This window comes from Aedes albopictus, chromosome 2 (genome assembly GCF_035046485.1).
Source record: "Aedes albopictus strain Foshan chromosome 2, AalbF5, whole genome shotgun sequence".
Lineage (NCBI taxonomy): Eukaryota > Metazoa > Arthropoda > Insecta > Diptera > Culicidae > Aedes > Aedes albopictus.
In genome coordinates, this window is record NC_085137.1 from 277,312,939 (window position 1) to 277,328,728 (window position 15,790).

General features: G+C 42.1%; 1 long non-coding RNA gene across 6 annotated transcripts in view; it reads right to left on the reverse strand.

Annotated features, from left to right (window-relative positions):
• Positions 1-15,561, reverse strand: part of LOC109398151 (uncharacterized) — a 65,046-nt gene extending 49,485 nt beyond the window's left edge. Inside the window, exons 1-5 of one of the 6 annotated variants that reach the window (XR_009997754.1) lie at positions 14,750-15,561; positions 14,470-14,671; positions 14,211-14,413; positions 9,244-9,314; positions 9,111-9,177 (exon numbers count right to left, since the gene is read on the reverse strand). This is a non-coding gene — a long non-coding RNA (uncharacterized LOC109398151). Of the gene's footprint in view, positions 1-9,110; positions 9,178-9,243; positions 9,315-9,647; positions 11,681-14,210; positions 14,414-14,469; positions 14,672-14,749 lie in introns of those variants that run through there. The other 5 variants (XR_009997753.1, XR_009997756.1, XR_009997755.1 and 2 more) reach the window with 5 other exon arrangements.
• Between the last annotated feature and the right edge of the window lie 229 nt (positions 15,562-15,790).

Consider the following 15,790-nt stretch of genomic DNA (forward strand, 5'->3'; position numbering starts at 1 on the left):
ACTCCGCCGATAGCACTCGACGTCTTCCTCTAGGGTGATACAGATGGGCATCATCCCAGCGATAACGCATACAGCCTCCGACGAGATTGTTCTGTAGGCACTCGCGACTCTCATAGCCATGAGCCGGAACACACTGCCCAGCCCAGCTTTCCACGGTTTCTCTTCGTTTTTAGCGCCGGAGCCCAGGCTGGCACTCCATACCTAAGTATTGAGGTTGCAACATTTGCCAAGAGGCGCCTCCTACTGCTTCTTGGACCGCCCGCGTTTGGCATAATCCTCGCTACTGTGTTAACCGCCTTCGCCGCCTTTTCGCAGGCGTAGTCAACGTGCGCGTTAAAGTTTAAGCGGTCATCGACCATCACGCCCAGGTGCTTCAAAGCGCGCTGCGATGAAATTATCTCCTCTCCGATCGTGATCTCCAACCTTTGCACTGCTTTGCGGTTACTGACTACGAGCACTTCTGTCTTGTGATGGGCTATCTGCAGCTTCACTCCATTCATCCATCTTTCGACTGTGTCGATTGCCTCCGATACCAGCACTTCGACTTCATCGATTGATTCGCCAGATACCGCTAAGACAACGTCGTCTGCGAACCCTACGATAATGACACCTGCCGGAAGCTTCAGTGTTAACACACCATTGTACATTGCGTTCCAGAGCGTTGGGCCAAGTATTGACCCCTGTGGAACACCTGCTGTCACTCTAAACGACCTCTGCCCTACGTTGGTTTCGTACACAAGGACTCTATTCTGGAAATAGTTCTTTAGAATCCTACACAGATAGTCGGGGACCCGCATATTATGCAGGGCTACGGCGATAGCTTCCCAACTGGCGCTGTTAAACGCGTTTTTAACGTCTATCGTTACCACGGCGCAGTAGCGATCTCCTCTCCGCTTTTGTAAGGATGCCCTTTCCGCCATCTCAACGACGGTCCGAATTGCGTCAACCGTCGATTTTCCCTTGCGGAAGCCTAACTGCATCGTGGACAGCCCTCTCACACTTTCGGTATACTCGGTCAGCCTGTTAAGGATAATCCTCTCCAGGAGTTTTCCGAGCGTATCCAACAGACAGATCGGCCTGTACGATGCTGGATCTCCCGGCTGCTTCCCTGGTTTTGGCAGCAGCACTAGTTTTTGGACCTTCCATATATCCGGAAAGATGCCTTCCTCCAGGCATTTCTGCAGCACTGACCTGAACATATCAGGATACTCCAGGATCGCTGCTTTCAACGCCACGTTGGGGATTCCATCCGGACCGGGAGCCTTCTTCACCTTCAATGCTTTCGCCACGACAACGAGCTCGTCGTTGGAGACCAGTCGGTTTACGTCAAATTCCGCATCGCCCTCGCTGTACGGCGTAGGTGGCCACGTTGTTGTATCGTGTTTTGGAAACAAGCCCTCCACGATACCCTTCAGTTTGTCTGGGCACATTTCGACTGGCGTCATTGGGCCCTTCAGCTTTGCCATTATGATGCGGTAGGCATTTCCCCAGGGGTTAGCGTCGGCTTCCTGGCATAGCTCCTTGTAACAGTTCGCCTTGCTCTGCTTGATAGCTCATTTGAAGGCAGCTCTAGCTTCACGGAACGCAACCTTGCGCTCTTCTCTATCGGCTCCAGTTCTTGCCCTCTGAACTCGTCTCCTAGCTCGGAGGCAAGTCGCACGAAGGGTGCTGAGCGTCGCATTCCACCAATACGCTGGGCGTCTAGCGTTCCTAGGTTCAATCTTCCTCGGCATTGCTGCATCACATGCCGTTGCTAGCGCTTCCGTCAACCATCCTGGGTCGAGGTTTGCCGCATCGCTGTTTGGCCGAAGTGCCTCAATAAATGTCTCCTTGTCGAAGTCCTTCGTTTTCCACTTCCGCTCATAAGTCCTAGTTCTCTGGATGGACGTAGGAGCTCTCTGGCCTATCTTGTAGAGGATCGCCTGGTGGTCGCTGTGGGAGTACTCCTCACTCACCCTCCAGTCCATGTCTTCCATCAACGATGGACTACAGAATGTAATGTCGATGATGGATTCACGACCGTCTTTGCGGAATGTGCTGACTGTTCCTACATTGCACAGCTTTACGTCCAGCTTCGCCAGAGCTTCAAGTAGGCTATATCCTCTTGCATTGGTTTGCCGGCTGCCCCACTCAACGGCCCAGGCGTTGAAATCGCCGCCGATAACTACTGGCCTACGTCCTACCAGCGTGTCAGTGAGTGCATCCAACATCCGGTTGTATTGCTCCTCGGTCCATCTTGGAGGCGCATAGCAGCTGCATACGAAGACACCGTTAACTTTGGCGATCACGAAACCTTCGTAAGAGTTTTCCACCACTTCCTCTATAGGGAATCTACCCATAACTTGTATAGCTGCCAATCCTGCTATATCCGCTATCCAATTGCCGTTCTCAGGAGGAACCCAATACGGCTCTGCGATGATCGCAACATCACACTTTGTCTCTGCTGTCGACTGCCACAACAGTTGCTGTGCGATGTCGCAATGATTCAGGTTAATTTGCGTTATCTGCATCATTGTTGGCCTGCCTTCGCCTTTTTGTAGGCCGGGCATTTATAGCCTCCCGTCCGGTGGCCATTTCCTTCCTCCGGCTTGCACAGCATGCACTTGGGTTGCTTCGTGCAGTCTCGAGCAACGTGTCCGTTTTCGCCGCAGTTCCAGCACCGTTTGGACCTATCTGAACCCTTGCAGTGTCTGGATTGGTGACCAAATTCCATGCACCTGAAACACCTCTCCATTTTCTTGGTGACTCGGGGAGCCAGTCGCAGCGGGCACACCGCCCATCCGACCTTGATCTTGCCGGTTACCGCTATCTTGTTGGCCGCATCTACTGGTAGTCGGATTGCCGCCGTCTGGGTACCTGCAAACGATCTCCTGATTTGGATTGTCACCGGTACTTCCAAGTTGCACTGCTCGGTCAATGCAACTCTCAGCTCTTCCTCAGTCGTGACCTCGTCCAAATCCTTGACCTCGAGCACTGCCTCCTGTGAAAGTGCTCTCACGGTGGCCTCGCTGCCTAAGGATTTCGCAATGAGCTCCCGGTACTCTGAGCTCTTAATCGCCGGATCCTTCTTGAGCTCGAACAGCATCTCTCCTTTCTGGGTGCGCCTGGTCTTCACCACGTTTTCACCCAACTCTTTTAGCTCCGGATCCTCCCTCACTTTCCTGAGGAGCGCAGCGTACGTCGTCTTGTCCTTCGCCTCGACGATCAGTGCATCACCCTTCTTCCTCTGCCTAGGGGGCCGGCGATTTTCTTTCTTCTTCTGTTCCTTCCTCTTTTCTTCCTTTTTCTGTACTTCCTTCTCCTTTCGCTTCTTCTTCTTCGCCTGCTGGCTCTCCACAGTGCGCCATCCATCATCTCTCTGATTGCTGCCGCGCTCCCGTTCACTTCTTTGTTTCTTCGGGACTTCCTCTTCTCCTGGCGTATCTCTGCCTCTTTTCTCCGAGCGAGTATTCCGATGGTTCTTCGGCGTCTCCATATTTTCGACCGTGGCTCGTTGCTGCTGCCGCTGCGTAGCTGCTGCAAGAGCATGTTTAGTCGCTGCTAATTCGCTCTCTGCCTCATCCGCTTTCTGCATCACGCTGTGCCATTCTTTCACGGCAGTTCCGAGAGCCCTCCTAATCTTCAACACCAAGTCCTTGATGTCCTTGTGCACGTTGTGCTTTTTGTCGACGAACTCGTGTAGGTCATCCGTCAAGTTCTTCGCCGCAACTACCTTCGGCTGTTGTTGAGGCACGCTCCATCCACTATTCGTCGGCAGCTGCTGCTCCGAGTGTACCGCACTTTGTTGTGAAGCCGCTTCTTGCCGCGGTTCTGCACCTTCTGTTTGCTGAGGCGGAGACCTCAGCAATCCTCCTCTGGCGAACTGATTCGCCACCTTTCCACTGTTACTTCCGTTTTCTCCTTCCATGTTATTGGGTCCCCCCTCCGGGCCGCTATCTCCACCCGCTGTACGTAGTCGCTTTCGTGATCTCTTGGTTGTCTATGAAACAGGGAGGCCAAGCGAGGGTTGAACACGAACCTTCATGGGGTTCGTGTCCAGAGCCAGATCAGCGTAAGTCGGGAATTTTACATCCGAGCCTAGTACCCATCAAAATTGACGGACAAGTGAAGAACGTTTCCGAAGGCCTGCCAAGGTTTTACCGGGACGGAGGCAGACGCACCATTAGCCCACTCGCCGTTTCAAGTAGGTGTCACCCTTCTTTACTCAGGAAGCAGAATGGCACGAATGTCAGCCCATCGTCGTCATCCGATCCGTAGTCCGTAGTCCGTTGTCGTTTGCATTGACCAGTATGCCATAATCAGGATGTTACTGGCATCAATCCTGATGTGCCGGTTGGCACTCCGGGTGTTTGGGCTAAGGCACTTTGAAAGCGGTACCAGGTCGCTTGTACGGAGTTGCTTGCAGATGTGTGGCTTTTTATGAGGATCCAACAGAGCCCACTGTTGAAACCCCACCACATCCTAGGCATCCTCCGCTTGAGCTGTCTGGAAGCCAGAAGCTCGGTCACTCCCCGAAGGAAGAGCCAAAGGTGGTAATCCACACGGGTGTGTGAACGGTTTTCGCTTAGGAAAACTCCCAAGCTTCCACCCGACTCGCAGAAGGGGGGGTTCGTCAAGCCCCTGGACTCCTGTCCCTGCTGCCCGATGTGTGTGTGTGTGTGTGTGTGTGTGTGTGTGTGTGTGTGTGTGTGTGTGTGTGTGTGTGTGTGTGTGTGTGTGTGTGTGTGTGTGTGTGTGTGTGTGTGTGTGTGTGTGTGTGTGTGTGTGTGTGTGTGTGTGTGTGTGTGTGTGTGTGTGTGTTGTGTGTGTGTGTTGTGTGTATTATGATCATGGCCATGAACTCAAAACGACGTACCTGCGCAGGCTTTTTCGTTGTCGGTGCTTCTCCTGGCCAATCGTCGACGTTGGTTTGCTCTCCTTGACATTCGCCGAACTAAAGGTGCGGAGGGGTTCGGCGGTCCGGTACTCTGCCCGATCGTGCGTAAACCGCACACAGGTAGGCCGGAATAATCCCCTTTACTCCGTTTGTCTGCCAGTAATTGGCGGGCGAGGACGAGCCCCAGTGGCTTAAAGCCCAAAATAAAAAGCGTCTTTTTGGACACGCAGAAAAAAGCATGGTAAAATCAAAAATATTCCAGGTAAACTCAAATAAATTGTCAATTTGTTCTGGCAACAAAAATAAAACTGTTTGGAGCAAATCGAACGTCACATTTGAAGCAAATTCAATCCATTTTTGAAACAAACATGTATCTTCTGACTGGTTATGTTAGAAACAAATGTAAAATTTTTTGTTTTTTGTGGCAGGTCGGCCGTACGGAAATATTTGTTTTCCAATTAAATTTACAAAATTATTTCCTTCTCTAGGAAAATCCACTTCCCGCGTGGCACTTTCAATGCCAACATCATGTAGATAACATACGCTCCCGAAATCAATGGGATTTCGTGGAAACTTTTGGTGAAACTTGGAAATCTTGTTTGGTGATGCAGCTGGAACTTGAGAGTTTTGTTTATGTTCTCGACGGCGGAACGGGGGGCTCTTCAATGGGTATTGGAGAAATCAATATGTAATTGAGTTTGTTTTAAAAATTAATATTTTAGTTTTAAATATTTTATCAGTTTACTGAATAATGGTAAGTTTCCAGTTCCCAAGTAGAGCGCTCAAGTAAAATTCCTCCTTGTTCCGTAAGTAATTTTGACATTTGTTTAACCGACAGCATTTTTTACGAAACGATGCTGTAAGAAGGATGTGAAGAATAGGGCACTGCATACGGCGGTTGCTAGATAAATTGTTCGTTGTTCGTGTGGCGTTTCGTGGCCTTGTTGTTCACGATTTGGACTTAAAGAAATTTCGTTCGTTTCTTCAGGTAGTGTGATTGAAATTAAAATTTAAATTTTGCGCACGTATGGGGAAAATCTAGATTGTGAGATTTCAACGGAGTTCCAAGGGAAATGTTAATGAGAGACATTGCGCTGGGATTCTAAGGGAACTTTCAATGGTATTTCAGCGAGAACTATGGTTGGATACTAATTATAAATTCTGCAATATTGGAGTTCGGACTACGGTGGGAGGAATTCTGCTGGGACTCTGACGGTTACCTTGTGGAGTTTTGGACGAAATACGAGGTAGGACAAAGCTTCACGGGGAATTTAATGAAGATCCACGAAAGATTCTTTGTGATGAATCTTTCGGCATTCCGTACGAAGGTTTTTCTTTGGGGTTTCGCAGAAAGTCCTCTTGAAATTCTTCCAGATGTTCCACCGAAAAATCCACCAGAAGTTCGCAGGGGATTCTCATAAAATGTCTCTGAGATTTTCATTAGAAGTTCTACAAAAAATCCCTGCGTGAGTTCCTTATAATTCAGGATTTATTTATTTATTTTGTTTTTTTTTTGGGATCTTCTAGGAGTTCCTTCAGGGTTTTCTCCAGAGGTGTTTTCTAAGATTCTACCAGGAGTTTTTTCGAACTATTCTACAATAATTTCATCCGGGATTTCTTTAGTATTTTTTATCCGGGGTTCACTCAGATATTTATTCGGAGATTCCCGCAGGAATTCCTTCCGGGATCATTTCAAGAGTTCCTTCTAGGATTTCTACAGGAATTCATTCTTAGATTCGTCCTGGAGTTCTTTAAGTGATTCTTCCAGGAGTTCTTTCTAAGATACAACTTTTTGAGATTCCTCTAGGTTTTATCTGGACGTTTCTTATGTGAATCCTCAAAGAATTCCTTTTGTAATTTCTATTGCTTCTTCCGGGATTCCTCCAGAAACTCCTTCTAGGTTTCCTCTAGGAGTAAATTTATGGGTTCCTCTCATAGTTTCTTCTGGTATTTCTCCAGGATTTTCTTCTAAGATTACACCAGGGGTGGCATCAGGGACCTCTCCAGAAATTTTACCCGGGATATCTTCCGGGAATTTTTCAAAAGTTCTTTCCGGAATTTCTTCAGAACTTCCAGACTCCTGGAAAGGGTTTTTCCAGGTTTTTCCAGGAGTTCCTTCTAAGATTTGTCCAATAAATCATCCAGGATATCCTTCCGGGATTCCTTCAAAAACTTCTACTGGGATTCCTTGCAGATTACATATTCTGGAATTCATTCTGGAAGTTTCTTAAATTTTGCTCATGGAAATACTCCAGAAGTTTTTTTTTATTCTTTATGGAAGTACTCCAAGACTTGCTCTTGAGTTCCTTATAAAATTCCTCCAACAGCTTCTTAAGAAATATCTCCAGCAGTTTGTAGGGAATATCTACACGAGCGATTTTAGAGATTCTTTCAATAGTTTCTTCCCAGATAAAAATCTGAAGACATTCCAAAAGGTTCTGGAGAAATCCTAAAAAAAAAGTCGTGAAGGAATCCATGAAAGAACTTCTAGAATAATTTCATAGGAATCTTCTGGAGGAATGTCTAGAGAATTCCATGAAGGAATTTCTAGAGAATTCCATGAAGGAATCTCTGAAGGAATCCCGTATGAAATTACAGGAGTAATCCTAGAGAGAACTCCTGGAAGTTCTGAACAAATCCTAAACAAATTGCTGGAAGAATCTCTGAGGGAACTCCCTTAGGTATCCCAGAAAGAACTCCTGGAGCAATCCTGAATTAATTTCGAGAGAGATCTAGGATGGAATTTCTGGAGGAATCCCAAGCAGAAATTCTGAGGGAATCTCAGAGCAATTCTCGTAGGGATCTCGGAACGAATTATAGGAATTCAGAAAGATTTCATAATAAAATGGTAAATGACTAATTTTTTACCAGGAATAACGTAAAGCTAATACTATACAAATTTCATCAAAATCGGTTGAATATTAATGGAGATATCGTTGAAACAAGAATTTTGCCATTTGAGAAGTTTCTTCACCGTTATAGCTCTAGATTCAAAAATACTGAACCGATTTCAATCAATCAATGTTCTGTATGTAAAGTATACATGTAGAAATATTGTGTGAAAAATTCATTCAATTTGATCTAGCCGTAATAAAGTTATAGCCGTATATGTGGCACAAAGTCACAATAATCAAAAATGTTTTTTTTTTGTATCGTGACATTCACACAATTATAACTTGAAAAGTTTTCAAGCAATTTGGCTAAGAACAGTTTTTATAATAGTTTTACAGTTTCAAATGCTAATAAAAATCTTAACAATCTTGACAGTTGTACAAACAAAATAGTACACACGGAATAAAATGGTAAAAATGTACCTAAAATATGCCTTGAAGCGATTTGAGTTTTGAATACTAGAAAAACGTATTGAACCGATTTTAAGATTTTTTTACCAGTTTATTGATACTCTGTTAAGAACTTCGAGTCAAATTTTCAGACGTCTTGACGAGTTACATCAAACTTATAGCCTTTACAATTTTTAAAACGGATGAAAAAAATTGCTAAAATCTTATTTTATGATATTAACAATATCTGCGCCAATACCAAAATGAATTTGTTGTCATTGTTATGGTATTAGCTACACATTATATATTATTCCTGATCAAAAAAATATTTGATTTTGTGAACGCAATCAAAAGCTATACATTATTTTCTGTGTCCAAATTTCATCGAATACAGTCTTTACTTCTCATGGTTCTAGTGCACAATAGAACATTTTATTCAACAAACGAAATGAAATGATTATGATGCAACAGTTTTTAGAATCATTGTCTCCTCATCAGTTAAACTCAAATGCTATTTACTTTTTTTCAATAGTCGAACTATTTATAAACAATTCAGTTTTGAGGTGTCTTTATAAATTTTTAAACTACGTAACGGCAAATTATTCAACCTCAAGAAATTCAATCTCGTGTTCAGATGCAGCCATGCTGAGGGACGACGGAGCACACATTATAGAGCGACACGGCTAAATACTAATGCACACTGTGAACGCGCAGGCGCGAAAGAAGAAACACAAAGAAAGAGAAATGCCCCTTTTACTCACGGAATAATACATCGACATATTATTCCGTACGGAAAATCAACAACATGACTGACAGCATCGCACGACAGTGCCATCTGTTGGCAAATAGCTTTCTGGCTGCGAATTACTTATTAACTGCGAACGCTTAAGTAATTTTGATTGCAAAAGTTTTACGTGACCATTACTTGTCCTATCTTTTTACACAGTACTTACCAGGTGGAAACTAGCCATAAACATGAATATTTTTGTTTCAAACGAACGAAATTTGTCTCCGTGGACGCTGAGGTACAAAGACGAACACAAATTAGAACAATATACACTAAAACAAATTCAATTATACAATTACCTTTTGTAAAATTAAACGAATGCTCAGGAAGCAGAGTGTCTGCCCCTGGCGACAAAATCCAATTTTAAACACTACAAGACGAAAACAAAGACAATTCAAATTAAACTCACTTCAAACAACTCAAATTTACTAAACTACAACTCCAAATAACACTACACACCTTAAAAAACTACAAACTGGGAGAAGGTCGCCGAAGCTCACTTCTGCTCTCCAGCCGACTTTACTATAAAGTGACGGAGTCAAGTCGATTTCCTGCTTTTGAAGCAGTCGTCTATTGAATGTACAAACAATTATTTACAAGTGCGCCAAATTCAACTCGCACATGGCTGTAAATCTATTTTGCTTGGAGCTTAGAGAGAGCTTAGACTGACTGCACACGTCTATGGTTGCTATTCCGTGATTGACCCGAACCAATGACAGTTGCACAATGAATCAACTGAATAATTGACTGGGAGTGGTCAATATTCTCACTGTGCACGCTTCAGAGACTCTCTTTAACGGTACAATAACGGCGCCGGCCACGTCCTTGCAGTCAGGTTGGAAGAGGGAAGGAATATTAGTAACAACCTTTGTTAAGTGAAGGCCCGCGTTTACCGCTGCGACTCCACCAAAGGCTGCAGGAAGGAGTGTTTGTTAGTAGGAAAGGTATCGTTGGGTCTGGATTCACTTTGATAAGTAATATGACCTTCGTGTCATGCTGGTTGTCGCGCTATTGTTTGCTTTACGCGGAAAGCAAACAATCGACCACCCGTATCAGGTGGTCGCTTAATATTTACTGCAAACGACGCGACAAAATATGCAATCTAACACACTATCATTTGCTTCACTCGGAAAGTAAACAATCGATCACCCACGTCAGGTGGTCACTTATTTCGAATCGAACCGCGGAAGCTAGTCGCCAAATATTTAACTGTAAATGACACGACCGAACATGCAAGCTGAAGCACTATTGTTCACTTCATATGAGAAGCAAACAACTGATCACCCACGTCAGGTGATCGTTCAGTGTTGCTACAAAAACGCGATACAACGAAATGCTATAGACACTATAGATTCCATAGACTCGCGGAGACATGGTTGAGCAATACGATTTTTGTGTGTTTTGCCGTGAATTTAGAGTGTACCGAGCGAATATGACGTCACGCAATCCATTGTCGTTATTGAATTTGTGACGTCATGCTCGTTTGGCTACACGAACTGACAGTTCGTTTGGCTACAGTTGTCTTCGCCTCCGCGAGTCTATGGAATCTATAGTGTCTATACGAAATGCTCATTTCCGAAAAGGGAAAAAGAAAAATCGAACGACCGAAGCAAAAGCACGCGACATCGGACGAAATCCCATCCCTGATAAAAAATGTCATAAAAATACGATAAATTTTATTGTTACAACACCATTTTTTCGAAAATTATTCACCATTAAACGTATTGTAATTTGCACAGCACACCCACACCATCACCCCTATTGTTCTATACCATTCAGCAAATGGTAAATGGCACATTTACAACAAAAAATGGTGGTCGTTATGTATCTTAACCATAAAATTTTGAGAAAATTTTCATACATTTTTCCGCGAGAAACAATAGAATGTATTGTGTTTTTATGAGACATTTTTAGGGCAATTTTCAAAAGAAAACAATACATCCTAATGTTTTTTCATTGTTATTACAATACAAATACAATTCATTAAATGGCGTCAAATGAATCGTTGTTACATTAAAAATACAATTATATTTGATGTTGTTTGTAAGCAGTTTTCGCTTTTGAAAATCCATAGAATTTATATTTCCCGCTTACATTTATATCCAGCATTTACGAGCACTAACGGCCGCTAGAATGATATGCACATTTTATTTTATTTATAATAAGAATCATACACTCTAATGTCTGTCTGGTATATATTGCTTGGCTGCTGTTGATGAGATCTATCATCAATCTTTTCAAATAACTATCGAATATCACAAGTCAGATCCCAGGTCATATGATCCATACTATAAATCGTTCACAATTCATGTGGCCATTAGTACCTGTAAATGCTGAAGAAAAATGTTACCGAGAAATATGAATTCTATGGGTTTTCAAAGGCGAAATCTGTTTACATAACAACAAATATTATTGCATGTTCATTTTAACATCCGGTTCAATTGACCCCATTAAACTAATTGTATTTGTATTGTTATCAATGGTAGTTTTCTATTTATTAGATTTCTTTAATTTATTTGGGAACAATAGAAAAATCATTGTTTATCTTTTTTTCTTTGTCGTAACGTCCTCACTTGGATAAAACTTGTTTTTCAGCTAGTTTTCTATAAGTACTTCCTCAGTTATTAATTGAGAGCTTCCTCTGCCAACACGGTTTGCCGTCTGTCAGTCGTTGCAGTTTTAGCGAATAACATTCGATAACCGAGACATCTACTGTACTCAAATTTAAAACGAAACCTAAAAAAATATGTCAAGTGATTTTGTATTTGATTATAAATACAGTGTAGAATAACATGATCCAAGCAACAATAATATTTATTGTTATTTATTTGTTACGAATTGTTTTTAAGTGTAATGGAGAAATAAAATCTTTTTTAATAAGAAGGCCATGAGAACTTTGCAGGCAATTTTCCAACTGTATAAAAACAACTAAAATTATTTTTTACTTATAGTAACTTTAAATTACTAAAGAACTATTAAAAAACAATCGAGTCAATTAGTCACTGATAAAACTAATGTTCAGTTATTGTACGAACTATATGGGCTTGATTTCTATTGTAAAAAGTAACAATATATCTACTGTGTGTTTTATTGTGAACAATAAAACCAGTCATATGTTAATAATATTAACCATGTAATGAATGGTCATTTTTTATCCGGGATTACACACTGATCTGTAAATCTATTTTGCGCCATCGAAAAAACCCTATAAGATACCTACATAACATGAATCGTCATTAGCTTAGCCTAGACACAAACCATATATGTATTCGTGCTGTCAGTTGTGCTGTCGGTGCATTTAGATGCACTTTAGTGTCAAAGTGACGTTGCAATTAGCGAATGGCATTCGCTCGTTGCAAAGTTAACATTTTGCAACGAGCGAATAGCCGCTGTACGAATTTATACTGGCCTGTTCCCACACGAAATTTGACGTTTAAACGGTGTCGGCACCGCTCAAACTTCACATTTTCTGTGAGAGTAAGCAGACCAGCATAAACAGGGGACTGTTATGGTCTTCTTGTTTTCTTACCCCGCATTAAAATTATGCTGCTGTGTTGAAAGATAGGTTGTCAGCTTGAGCCCTACGCTTGAGCCGCTGTTATGCTGGCTACGAAAACATTGCATTGGTGGGATAGGGATGCCAATTCCTTGAGCATAAATTGGGTTTTTAAATTTAGAAAAATGTATTATTTTTTCGATTTCATACAAAAGAGCATCTTTTTCTGAGCCACTATGATTTTTTTCAGATTTTTAGAGCTTTATTTTGGTGCCTAAAATCAATTTCAAAGAGATTTTTTGAAATCACCTTTTGACAGCTGAGCAACTGCTTGACAGCTCCGCCCAGTACAAAATGCGACGAGGGGTGTTCCGACAAATCGCTCCCATACAAAGTTCAAATTAATTTTTAAATAGGTTCCCGGGCACCAAAATTCATGAAAATTTGGATTTCGGCCCAGTTTGGCATGCAGATTCCGAATATGGAATTATCTCAACACCGCTAAAGAAGCCAATGGATTACCGGCAGGGAGTGCGTTCAATGTTGCTCAACAGGAGTAAAATCATTTTATTTTGTATGGCGAAAAGCATCTAAACTCGAATTTCTTGAAATGAAAAGCTTTTACCGAAAAAATATTTGGTAGGCATCAAACTGATCATCATTGTGCACAACCACTACCAAATATTTTTTCGAATAATGTGTTTCACTTCGAGAAATACGCCATTAGGTGCTATTCGCCATACAATATTTTTGCGATTTACTTTTAGCGATCTTTCGCGCATAGAAGCTAGCGCCACATTGGTCGATGCGGAGAGTAGGAAAACAGTCAAAGCATTTAATTCATTCGTGCAGTGGACCAATTTTCACGGGTTACACGGAACCGCTAAACTACCCAAAATTGAGTTCTTTTGACGCAATTCCATAGTTCGGCCCAATAAGCCAAAATTTGAGTAAATCGATTAAACTCACGCTAGGTAGATTGCCTTTATCCCCAGCTAAAAAATATACTCAAGAGTAGGTAAATTCAAGCTAAGACCCCCCTCATTCGACTCAATTTTGAGTGAACCGACATTTACCCAAAATTGGCTTATTAAGGTCAAGGACTCCCTTTGGATAGATGCATCTCTGTTTGTTTTTGACAACTTCGGTGAGACAGAGGGAAAACAACCTAATTTTGGGTAGCGAGTTTATTCGATATACTCAATTTTGAGTAAAATCGACCCAAATATTAGGTAGTTTGGATTTTCCGTGATAGGACGCCAACTCTTTTCAAATTTTCATTCATAAATTTCGTAAATCAACAATCAACAATCAACAATGTTGTCGGTTCATAAGCCGGCTCATGAAAAGAGATATTTAAATAGGGTACTGCAAGCACCTGATTTAACCTCACTTTGTCTGACAGTTCAGCGAGCTTGTTTACAAGGTGTTAGAATTATTAACGAGCGGCGAAAATTAAATTTACGTTTTCCGTCCCGAAACCATTAGGATACGGAAATATCGATTATTCAACTCTACTAGTACAAAACCAATCGTCTAATTACCGTTTTAGTGAAATTGTGTTTTAGTGAAGTTTTGCCGGATCTCCGCCAGAGACTAAGTCCATGTAAACAAGCTCGCTGAACTGTCAGTGCACGACTTCGTGACGTCATCTTGCAGTATCCTATACTGGACTAACCGAGAATCGACCTGTACACCCTTTCTGAAAACTGACTCGTGTTTTTGGAGGTCGTTTTTCATGGAGTTTTGGAAAAACTATTTAATTCTTACCGACTGAGTGGCCACCCGATAACATAATTGACTTCTACTAACCCCCAATGGAGTAACTCTACCATCCAAGAAGGTATAATCCGGCAGATCTGTTAATAGTCCGGATTTGTTTGGATTCCTCGGTAAACGCTTCAAATCCTCACTGAACTTATAGGCTGCGCGCATACTGGAGTGGAATGTACCTAATGCACGGGTGATGTAACCTTCAAAAGAGAAAATTTTCAGCATTGTAGTAAAATGTGCAGCAATATGTACCTACTGTATTTTAAACATTTAAACAAACCATGTTTATAAAGTTCCATAATGTGCCATCCAATTTTCATTTTACTGAAGATTTTGTAAAACTTTACGTTGCTTCAAACTTTACTTGGGTGCGGGTAGTGCGGCGTGCGGGCTGTGTTTCGTTTGGGATAGAGACTAGACTTACACTGAACCGAAACATCCTCCTTGAATTGACTGAACTGTAATATGCACAGGCATCAAAACGTCTCCTCCGAAAATCGTATACGATATATATGCAGAAATAATGTGACTGTTACTTCCTCGAGTACCCGTATCCGAATCATTCAGAAAGTGGATGATGCTCAGAACACTATCATATGACATAACATCCCGTTTTTGGAGCACTCGACATACCAACAAAAAACCAGTCGAACACAGAATGATGCTTGCTTCGATCACGCCCCAAAACAATAATCAGTCGATTTTAAATTGTGTTCCCGATGGTCGGCGGCTCGCAGCTAGTTACTCGTGAGACGCAATAAGGCCACCATTTTAATATTTCCGAGTTAGTATTTTACGAGCTAGTTCATGAAGTTTTTGAACATTTCTACTCGCAATTCTGGAGAAGCGTGGAAAATCTTTTATTTTAAAGTGGTTGCTTAAATTAAGAGGTGAGTTACAATGCTTTTGAAATGTTCTCAAAATTCAGTTTCGCCTATTCATCCGCAGAATGACAATTTTCATCATCCTGACCATTGGATCCAGCACAGTCCGCCAGTTTTCAGAGCCAGCTTCAGAGGATTCTATCGTCGCCATCGGGAGCAGTTGTCGCTGACGCACATATTTAAGCAGTTTTCGGACAAATTTAATCTGTAAATGTTTAAAAACAAATGTTTTAATAAATGTGGTTACGTTATTACAATAAAATTGATATTTTATTTTATGAAATTTCGTCAATTCGCATGAAACAGTATTCAGGCAAATTTTAATTACCAAAAACCACTGAGAATCATTCAAAAAACGTATTTCTGTTCATTTTGATTGCATTTTGAATGCAATTCAAAACTAGCAAGATTTTCATAAGGAAACCATACATAAGATCTCACCACATCCGTATGACACGCATACGTATGATCGTCATCCAATGACGAATCAGACCGTATGGTCATCATCCGATTTTCGACTGAGTATTGTTAAAGGGCTCGAGCGTATCACTTTTCAGCCGTTTTGAGGAGGATGTTTTGCTTCAGTGTAGCAGGACTTAGAAGACGGTTTCTTTTGATTGTTGTTCTTCTTTTTCGCCAGACTTCATGCTCGTTGAAAACTACACTGTAAAACCAAAGTACTCTTTAAAGGGT